The following is a 16,373-nucleotide window of genomic DNA, read 5'->3' as shown; positions in this document are numbered from 1 at the left end:
TAATAAGACATATATAAACATTTTAAATTTGTTTCTGATATTCCTCATTAAAAACATTGGTACAGAAATACCTTACAATTGTGTTCCAAGATCAACAGGCAAATTTTCAAGTTATAGATTTGTTTAGCCAGCACTAGCAAAGCAAATATTTTATACAAAAGATATGTGAATCCTTGACATCTATTTCTCTATTTAATCAATTTTCATAAATATATTTCTCCCATTTATAATTCTATGTTTCTGAAGTTCCTCTTTTTTAAAGGGCATGATTAACTTTTTACTTTGTATTTTAACCGTACTTTATTATCACCAGATCTAGCCTTGTTCATGTGGGTCCTGAGGACTCAGTGTTAGGGTTGTGTATCTACTCCAGGACAGCTACCAATACTAAAGAATTTGGCATCACTAACGTATGTGGTAGAAGAAAGCTCAGTTTAATAGATTTCCTAAATAATTAGTAGTGTGAAAATATCAAATGAGTGGTTAGACAAAGACGTATTTGTCTCTTACTGAGGAATACTTATGACCCATTGCTTGGGAGGAGCAAAGAACAGTCAGGTTTTGTCATACCCTTGACTCCTACTAGCCTTATAATGTATAATGGCATATCTTTTATTCTTATTGATTGAAATTTTGGGATGACATTGGTTTGCATAACCATACAGGTTTGAAGTGTATAACTCGATAAAATATATCTGTGCACTGCATCATGCACCCATCACCCCAAGCAAAGTCTCTGTATCCCCATTACCAGCCTTGCCCACCTCCTCCTGTTCCCCAGGTCCCCCTTTCCTCTGGCCTTCACCCACTCTCCTTTCCCTCTGCATATCACCATGCTGTTCTTTGTGTCTATGTGTTATGTACATATGTTTTCTGGCTAATCCCTTCACCTTGTTTCATCAAGTCCACCCACCTCGCTTCCCCTCTGACAGCTGTCCGTCTGTTTCATGTATCCATGCTTCTGTTTCTATTTGTTCGTCAGTTTATTTTGTTCATTAGATTCCACATATAAATGAGAATATATGGTGTTTGTCTTTCTCTGACTGATTTATTTCACTTAGCATAATAATATCCAGGTCCATCCATGCTGTTGTAAAAGGTAAGATTCCTTCATTTTACAGCCATGTAGTATTCCCTTGTGTAAATGTACCACAGCTTTTTTTATCCACTCATCTACTGATGGGCACTTAAGCTGTTTTCAGATCATGGCTATTGTAGATAACACTACAGTGAACATAGAGGTGCATATATTCTTTTGAATTTGGGTTTTGGTATTTATGGGATACATTCCTATAAGTGGGATTGCTGGGTCAAAAGACAGCTCCATTTTTAATTTCATGAGGAAACTCTACATTGTTTTCCACAGTGGCTGCACTGGTCTGCATTCTCACGCACCATGTGCTAAGGTTCCCTTTTCTCCACATCATCACCAGCACTTGTTGTTTGTTGATTTATTGATGATAGCCATTCTTGCAGGCGTGAGGTGAGGTATCAAACTGTTGTTGTTTTAATTTGCATCTTTCTGATAATAATGGTGTTGAGCATTTTTTATATGTTTATTGGCCACTTTATGACATGTCTTTTTAGTGAATTAGGATAATGTGTTTTAAGAATGGTCAAGAGATTGCATTCTGCTAAGAGGTCAATGAAAATGATGATTTACAATTGTTTGTAACTGTATTTAATTACAATTATTTGTAATTGTAATTGGATTTAAAATATGGGGACAACTTTAAAGTTATCCATAACAAGTTAGCCATAACTTTTTAAAGAAAAGATAAGTATAAAAAAATCACAAAAGAGATTGTTACGCACAGTGATGACAAATTAAAGACAATGTTGTAGTTAGAAATTCGAGATGACCCTCATACTTCTGTGCTATGATGTACATATCCTGTATAATTCTCTCTATCTGAGTGTGAATGAGGCCTGCAAATATGATGGGATGGCCATGTCTTTGATCAGCCTATGTTGCAATACAAAGATGATATGATAGTCACTCCTATGATGACACCGTGTTATGGAGAACTGCTTAGTAGCAGACTAGAGAGAAAGGCAACACTGACGGCCGTGAAGAGGTAAGCTGTCACATTGTGAGTGGATATGTGGAGGAAGCTATATGGCAAGAACTCACTGCAGCTTTAGAAGCTGAGCACAGCTGGCAAGAAAATGGGAACTTCAATCATGCAGTTACAGACACTACATTCTAGCAGCAATCATAGAAGCTCAGAAGAGGACTCCATTTCTCAGATGAGATCTCAACTCAGTTAATATGTACTTGGATTTCTAAACCATGGAAATTGAGAGGTAATATCTTGGTGTTTTTATAAGCCATAAAATCTACAATAATTGGTTATGCAGAAATAGAAAACTGTGAAGGATACAATACAGTGATAGCTCAGGGTAAATTTCCTAAGAGAGGAGAATCAATTTATTACTCAGGTGGAAACATTTACTTTAAATAAAAGAAGAAATAAATTGCAATTATTAAACAAATAAATAAAACAAAATGGGTGCCTTGACTTTGTCTGCTGGAGATTTGGAATGAAGAAGGGCAACATCCAGTTAGAGAAAATTTCTTGGGATTATCATCAAAAACATATTTCTACCAACCTGGAGAGAATGAACGAACTATCTAATAAGAGTATAGGAATAGCAGCAATATTCATAGAAAAAAATCCTCTACATTTGAAGCAGAGAATTTTGGAACCCTAAAGTTTTTCTCCATAAAAGAGAAATACCCCTGTGTGCCAAAACAGTGGACCCTATACATGTATAATGCACCATCTAGACCCTTCAGCATAGAAGGATTATTTACAGCTGCTGGGAATAAAGCTAGATGCCATGCTTTGGGGTACAGCCCTCTTTATGTATTGTCTTTTTCTGGAAAAAAAAAAAGTTGTTTTTTTTTCAAATTTCCCACCTATTTCTGCATCCAGTGACTGGCCATTGTGAAAGTCCAAAGATCTGGTTTCTTGCCACACACAACACATCCCCAAAACATCATCTAGTTTTCAGTATCCCTTCTGAATCAGCTAAAATTTTATTCATACTGCATTGCAATTTATTTTTTTTTCCCTCTGCCCAATCATCCTGTCTCCTCTTCTCCACAGAAGTTGATCTTTAGAGCACTGGCTAATATAAATATCCCACAAGCTCATTTTCGTCTCACAGTACGCTTCCTGGGGAAACCGATAGTCAGTGAGGGTTTCAGAAGTGGGTGGAGAAGAGAGGATGCTGCAGCTGAATCACTACTTGCAGGCTGGTAACTAGCACACCATCACTGGTGGGTCAAGCGTGGATAGGGCTTCCCCCTAGCATGTGTTAGCAGTGTATTTGGTGACAGTTTCATCAGTAGTGAAATGTGGTTTTATGCCATGGGGAGAACATGAATAGCAATGGTACATATCAGTCATTTGAGAAATACAGGGGAGATAGTAATTATAAGGATAGTGGAAATGGGCCCTCTGTGGAAGAGAAAGACAAAAAAAGCAGTGAGTGATTAATCGTTAAGTGAAGGCTTTATGTAACAGCCAATGATAAAATTGGCAGCTTATTAAGAGACATCCATCTCCATCAGCTAGAGAGCAGACAACGTTTAGGACCAGGCTCACCAATTAATCACAGGAGCAGCTCAGTTCTAGAGAACTTTAAATCTCAGCCTAAGCTTACATGTTATACGGAGGTCCCAAATTTAAATTAAAAATAATAAAAACATGTCATAAGAGATGGAGAAATCTGAGTGCATACATTTGATATTCTTAAACACCCAGATTCTCATTGATTGCTCGGAATCTCAGGAAGGACTCACTCCTTTTCAGAGCATAGCTGTCTCTCTTTGCCTGAAGGAAGGAGGGAGGCTTCTGAACTAAAAGGCAAAACATAGTCTTCTCAAGATCTGCTTTCTCCCTCTATCCTCTCTTTTGTCTATCTCTCTCTTCCTCATTCCCTTTCTCCCTTCCTCTCATCCTCCTCCCTCCCCCCTTCCTATCTCTCTCTCTCTCTCTCTCTCTCTCTTTCTCTCTCTCTGTATCTCTATCTGTCTCTATCTCTGTCTTTGTCTATATCTCTATCTCTATCTAATTTATCTCTTTGTTTCTCAAATGGGTTGCACAGTGCAAGCTATAAACACTTCATGGGAAGAGTTAATTTAACATTGACATTGTTTAAAATTGCCATTACTTAGTTGGACATTTAAGCAAGAAATCACATTTTAGACTGCTTGTTATTGTTGGTGTTTTGTTTACTAATTGCAAATTATCTTTTTAGTAGTCTATCAACTAATTGCTCTCAAGGTGTGGGTGGCACCAACATCACCTGGAAAGTCTTTGGAAATACACTTTCGTGGGCACCCTGTCAGACAAACTGAATCAGAAACTCCGGGAATGGGGCCTAACAATAATTTTTAAAGAAGCCCTCAGGTGATCCTGTCGAAATGCTAAAATTTGAGAACACTGTCAGCAATACCATGTACATTTCCTCACTGTTTACTATTATTTTATGACTAACCTGTTTTTTCTTATCAAGGCAGAAATTAGCATGGTTAATTAAATTTTCATTTTAGATTGTTAATCTAAAAACGTGCTACTAATTTATATCCAACATAAATGTTATTTTCCCTGAACAAAAACAGTATTAGGATCATTATATTTTAATATAATTGAGACTGTTATATGAGCTTCCTCAAATACATTCCAAGTAATTGTGTACTACTTGTTTTCTATCACTTTATAATTAGCTAATCCTAACAACTAAGTTTTTTTTAATAGTTCATAAAATAAATGTGATTATATTTAGGTAATGAAACATTTTCAATTACTATCAATATTACCTTGACTTACAATAAAAGAGTAATGGTAATTAGAGGAAAGCAATTTACATGTTTAGCTTAGGAGTTTAAGCATCTTTGAAACAAAACAGAAGCAAATAGATTAGAGACAAACTGAGATTGAAAACAGTGAAAGTATTTTTCAGTTCCATATCTTGGTTCCTGGGTTAATGCAGTATATAACCTCCAACGAAAAACAGGGAGAAGTCAACTTATTATCAACTGGGAAAAAATTCATGCTGAGTCACATCAAGACAAGTTGCTACTTCTGCATAGTAATTGGCAGCTAGTGGTGTGATCCTACTGTTTGTAACCCTTGTTATTTTGGAGGTACATTTTTGAGCCCTCAAATTGTTTTTAAAAATGTTTTAAATCATAACATGTTGTATAAAATGATCTTATTGAGTCATTATACAATTTAGGTTCTTTTTATTTCTTAGATGTCATAGAACAAATCATAATTATTTTTATTTTTACAATATGCAAGGGAATTAATATTTTCTCAAGTCCCATTCAGTTTCTTCCAATTCTGATACTACTAGAAATAGTTCCTATCATCTTAAGGGGGGATTATTTTTGATCCATGGTTTTACTTTGATCCATTATTGCTTCATATTTTAAAACATCGTTAAAGGTTCATTTGTCTTTTAGGTCAGTTAAGAAAAGGAAAAATATGTAGTCTATGTCTTTGATTTTGTTTGTTATTCCTGTACTCTTGGTTAGAGATAGACAGTTGTTTGCATAAAAAGAAATTGGTTGAAAGGTAGGTTTGTCTGCATTCCCTCCAAAAGTATTTAATTATTGAACTATGGACATTATTACATGTGGTATGATTATAGGACTCAAAGCTTCCAAAGTTTTCTCCCAGAATCAGCTGCTCTACCAAAGAGGAGCAAACATAGTGGGAGGAGTCACCATCAATACAGTGACAGCTGGGTTTGGGAGAGGCTGTAGTATAATCAGGTGGCCATTCTGGTGCTCAAAGCAGAAGGTCTGTTGCAAACCTCTCATGAATTTACTGGGAACTGGAGGTTCTTTTTGCCATCTTAAATAAGCCTCCCTGGATTGGCACATAGGTTTATGACAGAGGCTAAAAACATAAATAGTGCTGACTTAATTATAACTATGCAAATAATGTTAAAACCCAAGGCTAATATTGCATGATTCAGATTTCTTTTTTCCCTTAAAATGCAATAAAATTTGGCTGTCCCTTATACTCAATTTTTTTCATAGTAACAAAATGGTAACAACAACCCATGTTAAGAAAATTAATAAACTCATACATTTGAAAAATTAGGTGCAACAGAGAAACTTCAGTCATTCATTAAAAAAGAAAAATAGACATACTTTAGATTATTGTTTTTATTTAAAAACATAAATGTAAATAATTTTAAAACAAATCAGCACTTAAAATATTAATTATGGTTGTATACATGTTTTCTTGGGTTGTCATTTTTAATACAGTGATAATAGAAACTTTTCTATATTTTATAGAAAACTTTGTTATACTAGAATGACAGGGCTAAAAATATTGTTTGTGTGAAGTTTTCATTATGATGGATGACATTAAAAGTGGATTAGAGACAAATTAGGTTGCCAAATTACATGCTATCTGCAATTGTGTTGAAAGACTTCTGAAGCACAGCGAGTGGCATTTGTTCTAGCAATTGTAAATGTTTCTACTTGAAAAGTCTGAAGAAGACAACTAGGTACAGATGACAGAATCCCCACATGTAAAGCAAGATTTACATTAGCATATGATGTTGAAAGCTGTCTCAGAACTCTCCTACCTAGCACAACACATCTGTGTAACAGAGTGTGAGAGACCCAGGACTGGGATCCCTTTGGAAGCTCCGTGAGCGTCAGGCTCCAGACAGCTAATGAATTACTGAATGAGATTCGAGTCCAGCATTTTAAGCCTCTAATTTTGAAAGTGTCTTATTAATCATTTTTAAACTTTAACAGTTTTATCACTGTCAAAAACAAGCCATATTAAAATTAAGTGAAAAGACAGAGTCATCAGCAGGATATAAAATTCATCCAGTCCACAAATGAAAAAGACTTGATTTCAACACAGTCTGATGAACTAAACCTTCAAGAAACCTTGAAAAGGATGTGGGTAAAGTATCTGCCTAGGGTAGTTCTCAACCTTTATAACTGCAAATATCAACCAAGCATTTGCATAAACGTAGCTCTCCAGGCTCCCAAGATTCCATTTGGTTGGGAGGCCTAGGTATCTGCATGTTTAATAATTATCCCAGGTAATTCTGATGCAGTTGGCCAGTGGCACAGAGTTTGAGGAATGAGTTGTGATTTGTCTATTTAAATTAAACAACTTGTTTATATAAAACTGTCTATACAGAAATCCCTATGTAATACCTATCCCTCCACTATCACTTTTATGGTGTGCATTACTACCTTTCTTGTTCAGGATTTATGAAAGCAAGATTGCTTTTCTGTATAAAGCTGCCTGATAATTAACATGGGCAGTAAAACTGATAAAAATGTATGATATTTCGAAGGGGACATTTTTGTCTAGCATAGAACATAGTAGACAAGGGGCTAGAAAAATTATGAGACAAAAAAAGAGCCTTACTCCATGATATGAAGGAAATAGGTCCAGGAAGTGTTAAAAACACTAAGTGAAGACATCCCTGTATCTACTCTATCAGTTTACCTGTTGCAAAGGGTCTACCAGTATGTATAAGAGAAGTGAGTTAGAGGGAAGAGGGAGAGAATTCAGATATCTGTTTTCTGCTTCTCCCATTGGACCTCATTAGCCTAATATATATTTATACAGTTTTTCATCAATGTAAAAATTAGTTATGGAAAATGCATAAAAATGCAATATATAGACTCCTCCATAATCCCAGATCTAGAATGCATAGGGGTTTTAAACCCCTATATATTATGTGGAATACACTGTCTTTTAAATTATAAAAAAATACTTAATTATAAATGAGTTAAAATGCCTTAATTTTATATCATTTTATATTTTGCAAATTCTTTTATAATATACGGCACACACACACATACACACACACACACATTCCACATAAATAAGTTAAAGCTCATGTTTTAAGGTATTCTTAATTAACCCAACTAGCCATTACATAAGACTGTTAAACTATTACAATATAATGAAATAAATGGTGGAGATATTTAAAATATTTAACCACCTGTGGGTACTGATTACTCAGAATAAATGCCCATCCTCACTCAGAATTCACATATTAATTGATAACATATTACTAAAAAAAGTAAAGGGAACTGTCTAGAAATAAAAGAAAAAAATTAAGTTTGCTCATGTCTTGTAGAGAAAATTGAGAATATTGTAAGAAAAAGAAAACAACAATATGAACAAGAATGTAAAATTATTGAAAGAATGTCTATTTTACAAACACATTTTTGGTGATTCTTGTAATAAATTATGTGGGAGAAGTAATAAACAGTAAGAAGAAAAATCTAGCATTTCACTGGATTCTGACATTGACATCAGGGAAGAACTGGCAAATCCTATGTGAAGGAGAACGCTTATTGTTCCTGTTTCATATCCCTATGGGAGGAAGTAAAAGAAAAGAGAAATTTTAAAATGTGGGAGGTGCACTTTCCACTTTTCCATACTCTGTTAACAGACCTCCCCAGACAAAAAGAGATGGTCTCTGGATATGGGAGATCAGGTGGGAGAAGACTCCATTGTCTGGGCAGGTACTTGCCAGCTTCTCTCTTTTATGCCCGATAGATTTCTACCAGGATGTGTTTCATTCTTCTTCTAAGAAGTAAAACTTGCTGGATCAAGCTCTGCTTTAGAAAAACTTACAAGATATGATAAACTTGACTTTAATTCCAGAGAAATTACTGGCACGGTCATTTGACAGTTTCTAAAGTCATTTTATTCAATTAACTTTAATATTATTATAAATTACATTTTCATCTCTCTCTCTCTCTCTCTTTCTCTCTCTCTCTCTCTCTCATTTTTTTGAGTTTAAACTAGAGAAGAATGAATGAATGCTACATATTGACTTTTTAACATGACATTATCCCAGTTTTGTTAATGAAGAAATGAGCTACCACCCAAGGTCCAATCTCCTATAACCACAAGGACTAGACTTGAGTGCAAATACTCTACTTCTGGTTGGTACTCAGAGAGATAAAAGGTTCGTAAAAGCAATAAATCCATACAAATTACTCATTTGGGCTCTGATCGGTTTGGCTCAATGGACCAAAGAGTCACTGGTTCGATTCTAGTCAAGGGCACATATCTTGGTTGAGGTTTGGTCCCCGGTCCTGGTCGGGATCATGTGGGAGGCAACCAAACCATTGATGTCTCTCTCACATAGACATCTCTCTCTCTCTCTCTCTCTCTCTCTCTCTCTCTCTCTCTCTCTCTCTCCTCTCTCCCACTCCATCTGAAGATAAATGGAAAAATAGCCTTGGTGAGGATTAAAAAAAAAGACAAATTACTCAGGTGGAATGAACTCATATCATACAAATTCTTCATTCAGAAAGAGTCAGATTTACAGATAACATCCCAATCAAAAGGATAGATTTAATGTGTGTTGCAGGTGGGAAGTAATATTGAACTTTTACTGTACAATATATTTGTTGTGCTAACAAATGGATTACAAAATAACCACAACAACGTCTCTAAGATTGAAACAGAGTCTATGAGAAAAATTAAATACATTTAAAGAGAATTAACTTGCAGGGACTAATATATTTCACAGAGTGATTTGAAGGAAAATGAAAACCATTTCTAGTCTGTACTTTTGATTTCACAGTGACTGCTTGTGACCAAAATTAAGGCTATTGTGCTACATGTATTTGCTTCAATTTTTAAATTAAGATAACTAATAAATTGAGTAGTGAATGACACTGAAAATATTTAACAGTTTATTAATTTATAACATAAAAATGTCATAGTTATTTGAAAACATTTGGAAAACACAAAGGAAAAAAAATACAGCTACTGACTTCAGATCACCCATCATTAGTATCATATCTTTGTATTGACTTCCACTAATTTATTTATAAAATACTGGATAATATATCACACAACCACACACACACACTAGTATGCAAGATGCATACGGTATTTATAGATTCATTTTATGAATATTAATAAAATGACTATTCTTTTTAGTGAAACATTCTACAGTGAACATTTTCACATATTGTGAAATATTACTCAAAAACTTTAAAGCCTATATCATATTATATTCTGCAGTAGATTGAATAACAGTCACTCAAAATATACATCCTGTGAATGTGTCATTATTTGAAAAAGGAGTCTTTGCAGATGTAATTTAGTTAAGGATCTTAAGATGAGATACATCCTCATGGATTAATGGGGTGGACACTAGATCCAAAGACACATATTTTAGGAGAAAAAAAAAAGAAGACAACAAAGAGACACACAGAAAGGGAGGCACCGTGAAGGCCGAGGCTGAGATTAGAGTCCTACATCCACAGAACAGGGACGCTGAGGATTGTCTTCTCCCTGGGACAGTGGCATGAACAAGTTCTCCCTCAGAGCCACTGCGAGGAACCAATCCTGCCAATGCCTTGATTTTGGAATTCTGGGCTCCAGAAGTGTGACAGAATGAATTTCTGCTGGTTTTTATTATTATTTTTTTTTATCCTCACCCGAGGACATTTTTCCATTTTTTGTGCAGACAGAGTGGGAGGGAGAGAGAGGAAAAGAGAGAGATGGAAACATCGATGTGAAAGGGACACATCGAGTGGCTGCCACCCGCACGACCAACCAGGGCCGGGGACAAACTGCAACCGAGGTACGTGCCCTTAGTGGACACCGAACCTGGGTCTCTCCGGACCGCAGGCTGACACTCTAACCGCTGAGCCAAACTGGCCAGGGCAATTTCTGCTGTTTTAAGTTACAGAGTTCATGGGAATTTGTCATGACAGCAGGCCCAGGTAACTCATATGTACCCCGTGGATATGACAATATTTGTTACAATTTTTTTTTTTCACTTTCAAGATGTTATCTATAAACTCTACCATCTTGCTGTACAAAATCTCATTACGATCATTTCTAGTTATGCTTATAAATTAAATATCAAACATTGAATTTGAACTCTTCTTAAAAATAATAGATTCCCAAATTGCTCCTCAGAAAATTATACAATCTACATTCTCATTAGTAGTTAATTATGATACACTTTTGTAGAGTACCAGGTGGTGTTTCTTCAAATAATTTGTATAGATTAGAAATATGAAAAAAGTGCTCCTGCAGATAAAATTTATCATTAAAAAATTTAATATAATTCTATCAAGATCCTGCTTTTTTAATTTTTTTCTGTAACTTTAAATATCATCTGAGAATCAGTGAGAGTTTACCCCTCAGTAAGTATGATTTCCATTAATGTTTCTCTATAATCAGGAACTACTGTAAAATGTATCTTTGATTAATCTCATAAGTGTATAGAGATAATAAAATTTAAATGTTTTTTAGAACTTTTCTCTAAAATTGGTGTATAAGATTTCAATAGGAAAAAGATAATATGATGGCACGATGTAATTCTATTTTTATCAAACCCATCTGCATAATTTATAAAATGATTATCAAGATGAAATTTTATGCTGGCCAGTGTGGATGAGTGGATTGAGTGTCATCCCATGGACTGAGAGGTCCCGGTTCGATTCCTGGTCAGGGCGCATGCCCAGGTTGTGGGTTCGGTCCCCAGTGTGGGGTGTGCAGGAGGAAGCCAATCGATGTTTCTATCTCTCTCCACCTCTCCCTTCCTTTCTATCTAAAAAATCAATATAAAAAAAGATTAAATTTCAAAATTCAAATATTTATTCTAATCACCAATCATTAATAGTAAAAAGACATTTATGAAAGTTTTATTTCTAAGCAAATAGTATCTTTATTTAATTCTTCATATTATTTTTATAGGCAAAATAAAATAATGAAAGTAACTAGCTGAAAAATAAAATATATTAAGTTTCTGATTTAAGAGATTACCAATATGGTTGTGTTCACCCACTAGAGAATAGCATATAAAAATGTCTGGGTAATATTTGTTTTTTTGTTTGATTTTTAGTGACACCTAATGAGTACACATACAGTCTCTTATACTCTTTTAAGAGTATAATGTGTATCTTAGAATTTTCTTTTAAAGAAAATAGTAATTAATGTTTAAGGAAAATTGCTAGCCTTACAAAGTCATAAGAGATTGAGATTTTGTCTATAGTGACAAGCTGCAATACAATAAGAGTCTCAGAATCTTCTTAGTTCTGTCACTTTCATGAGGGTGATAGGGAAAATTCACTATGGCTAATCAAGTATTTCTTAAAATAGTGTTTTTAACTGTGCCAAAAAATAAGAGCAAGTTCATTAAACATACATTCATTTAAGTTAAAAACAAAGTATCAGTACATTTTGTGTTCTCTAAGAAATGTGCTGTCTAGTGCATTGCTTTTCTTCTTAAGAAGAAAATATTTCAGCAGTAATGCAATGGGAGCCATTCAAAATCTGACATGAAAATATAAACCCGAATACCTAAACTATTGGATGCATAATACCAGGTATATTTCATTGTTTAGATTTACATTTGTTACAATAGTATGATGGGTACTCACACCAAGTAGAACATGATTTAGAAAAATATATTTACTTATATTTATTTATTTTTTATATTACAATATATTGCACAACCTCTAGATGCTTGAAAATTGAACCTAAATTCCATGGACTCAGATATAGTATGGTTTTCGGTAAAGATTGATATCGTATATGTTTCTAATATGTTGCGAGACTAAGTCTAATTTTATTACAACACTCACACTATAATGCAAATATTGTCAAAAGACATATATGAGTGCACATGGGTGTGCGTGTACACATACACGAAAACAGGCAAAGTTTTATTTTTCTTTGAAGGGATTTTTTTTGTCACAACCCCAAAACCCTGATAAAAAGTTTCACATTTTAGTTCTCTGATTTTCCTGTCTTTTCCTGTTGCAGATGATGTGTGTTTTTTCTACTTTCCTATTCCCTTCAGAGTCCAGCTATGTAATGCACAAATATGGTTAGTGGTGGTAAATGCAACCAATTGTTCTCTGTTAATTCATTAGCTAGATAATGTGCTACCTCTCCAAGGGAATGTAATGCCTAACTCTCTATATACATCTCCTATAAAAAGCACACTGGGGAAAGCACTAATGCTGGAAATTTAAAAAGATCCAACTGGGAGTTAATTTATTCAAGGGAGATTTCTTAGAGCCCTTTAAATCACATTAATGGAGTGGCTGCCTGCTCTACTAATGTATAAATCAGCTGCACATGCTACAACTTGCACAAAGAATGGGAATATGTTCAGCTTGATTTTTTTTCTAAGAATGACAGCAAACAAAATGCTTTTTGTTATTATTGGTGGTAATGTTTTTCACTATTGAGGTTTCAAAAAATAGAATTAGCTTTGAAATTTCAATGATATGGTTGAGTTGCAAACAGAGTCTCTTCTTTTATAATCAGGGTAATCATCTATGCGTAGTGGCTAAATATAGAATGTAAAATAACCATCTTTAATTGAATTTTGATTAATAGGTAACCTATAACCATTCTAATGGTCATAAGACTTGGCCGTATTAATTATTATTTGAACAGAATGGGTGAATGCAAGGAGGATGGTTATATTAATAATCTTCCTTTACTATAATATTTCCTAATTGCTGTATTTCCTCTACTCTCCAAACTTCAGTCATCATCTCTATGCAAGTAATCTCTTATCTGAGTCCTGGCCATTTTTCCCCCCAAATTATACCTGGATAATTCACTTACACTGCTCAGAAGAAATTTATACAGAATATGGATAAAAATTATAACATTGTGCTTAAAAAATAAAGAAAAAAACCTTTACTTAGCTTATCAAAAACATAGAAACAGAAAAACCTTACTAGTATGAATATATAAATAGTTCAATACCAAATTTAATGTAAACTAAATGCTTTAAAATGTGAAATATTATAATAAAATACATGCAATTAACACAGAACCAGGTTAAAGCATCCTCCATAGTTATCATATAAGATCATCAATCTTGAAGTTGTAAATAACAATGAACCAAACACAGCACCAGTTTTGTATTGTTCAACAGGAAAACAAGATTATCTAATTTACTGTAAGCAGATACAATTTATTGTGACATTCAGAGCAGGAGGCAGATAGTGCCAGTCCTAGGATTCTAGACACGAACCCTCCAGGTGGAGGTGTGGAAACCATTCTGCTGGAAGACCTACCATGTAGCCCATTTTTTCATATAAATGCTAACTGGTTGTTGATTCAATTTAGTTACTGCTTAAGAAAGATACTAAATATATCTGTAAACATATCCCTTCACGAAAAATGATCTAAGTACAATGATCAAACATCACAGTACACATCGGTTTCCTTCTCCTGTCTCCTGCCTCAAAAAATGTTTAAGTGATTTAAAGGATTTGCAAAGAAATTGCAGACAAGCTATAACTTTGAATGAATCAACTAGACCGTTATTAAGAATGTCAACTCATCAGAATTCTGGAGGACAGCAGTCAGAAAACACAGCATCAACACTCAAGAAGTTTTATGATAACAGTGTGGGGAAGGTTCCAGTTGATACCATTGGGAATTATGATGTTAGTAGACAGAATTATTTACAGACTAATGCAAAAGTCATTTTACCTAGGGCAAAAGGAGCCAAAACCACAAACCTGAAAGCAACTAAAACAAGCCTGTCAAACCTAAATGACCCAGTCACTTTATCTAGTGATAATGATGATGACAAGACAGGACTAACAAAAGAGAGAGCATGTCTCCTCAGCCTGCTGATTCAGCATGTTCCCCCCCAGCATCAACCCCTGGAAAAGCAGAAGCAGCACTAAATGAAAATGCCTGTAAGTAGAGCATGAACTAAGAAGCATTCCAGCATTCCAGTTTCGTTGTCGAGAAAAACAAGAATGAAAGATCAATTTAGTAATTCTATTATCAAAACTCCTCTAAAGTGTCGCAAAATGATTTTTCAAGAAATTCTAGTTGATTTTTTTTTTCCATTGATTTTTAGAGAGAGTGGAAGGGATAGAGAGAAAGAGAGAGAGAAACATTGATATGAAAGAGACACACTGACTGGTTGCCTCCCACACAACCCAAACCGGGGCTGGGGACTGAATCTGCAACTCAGGCATGTGCCCTTGACTGGAATCGAACTTGTGACCCATCGGTCTGCAGGCTGATGCTCTAACCACTGAGCAAACTAGCCATGGCTGATTTGGTATTTTTAAGCTGCCAAAGTTTCTTTGCAAGTGTCATTTTTAAGCTGTCAAAGTATACCAATAGGAATGCTCTTTCAGCTATAATAGAGTCTGTAATTTTTTTGTTTTGATTTTATCCAGTTATAGCTAGAGCCAGAAAATGATCCTATAGGGATTTCTTTAAATTCCTCTGATCTAACTAAATATGAATGATGCAATCTCTGAACATTACCAGTAGTGTTTATTCAGATGATACCAGCAGTTTATCAAAACCTGAGCATGCAACTGCAAATTAATATGAGTCTAAAGGAAAAAAGTTAATAAGTTCGGAAGAACAGTATGTAACTTTAATTCTTCAAAATGGTTTTGATCCTCAAGCAAATAGTATTTGAAAGTATCATTACTGAAACTGGTACAAAAAATAAAGGGTCCAATATATATATTTTTTATTTGTGAAGATTACCTCTGAAAAATCCAATAGCAGATTTGTTGCCTGTTCAAGAACTTATGAGGGAGAGCATCAGAGAAAGTTGTGTGCAAAGAGAAAACCAAATTTAAACTGTGCATCTGAAGTCTAAAATACACCTCTGGAGTCTAAAATGCAACTTAAAAGCAAACAAGAATTTCTAATTTTTTTATGATGGGGAAGAAACTGGAAAGAGTCACACCATCTTCATGGACCTTGTAGGAAAAACTGATAGTGTATCTACCACTCCAGGTGAAGGGAGGCATGATCCATTACTAACTGAAGAAAGAAGAAGCTGGCCAAATTCATATATTCAGCGCTCTCTCTCTCTCTCTCTCTCTCTCTCTCTCTCTCTCTCTCTCTCTCAGAGAGAGAGAGAGAGAGAGCGCTGAATATATGAATTTGGCCAGCTTCTTCTCTTAATCAGAGAGAGAGAGGAGAAATCTCCAGGAAACAACTCATCTTTCAATATAGCAAAAGTGGCATGGGAGAGGGAAACATGGACCCGGCGGAAGGATTTTATTTTTGTATTCCTTAATGAAGCTGTTCCCTGGCTTTTGGCTGTTACTTGTTTCCCTGGTTTGGGCTTTAAACTTTTGAAAACAATTTTCTGTCTTTCACTAGACTGATCTAAAAGTCAGTCGCTGTCGACATTTTCATTGCACTCTTGCTCATCGCTGCCATCTAACGAACTCTGGAATCAGATCAGAATCTTGGTTTAAGCATGTATCGCTCATCTTCCTCTTCGCCCACTCCAATTACCATGATGTCTGTACTCTGTGGGTGAGGCCCTTCCTGGTGTGTGTGCTCAATCAGCTCTAATTAAAGGTG

General features: G+C 35.0%; 1 pseudogene; it reads left to right on the top strand.

The window, feature by feature from the left end:
- The first annotated feature begins 14,209 nt into the window (after positions 1-14,209).
- Positions 14,210-16,171, top strand: LOC118641584 (annotated as a pseudogene).
- Positions 16,172-16,373: the final 202 nt, after the last annotated feature.

This window comes from Molossus molossus, unplaced genomic scaffold (assembly GCF_014108415.1).
Source record: "Molossus molossus isolate mMolMol1 unplaced genomic scaffold, mMolMol1.p scaffold_m16_p_3, whole genome shotgun sequence".
Classification (NCBI taxonomy): domain Eukaryota; kingdom Metazoa; phylum Chordata; class Mammalia; order Chiroptera; family Molossidae; genus Molossus; species Molossus molossus.
Note: the sequence above shows the minus strand (reverse complement) of the source record. Positions and strands in the feature narration are given on the sequence as shown.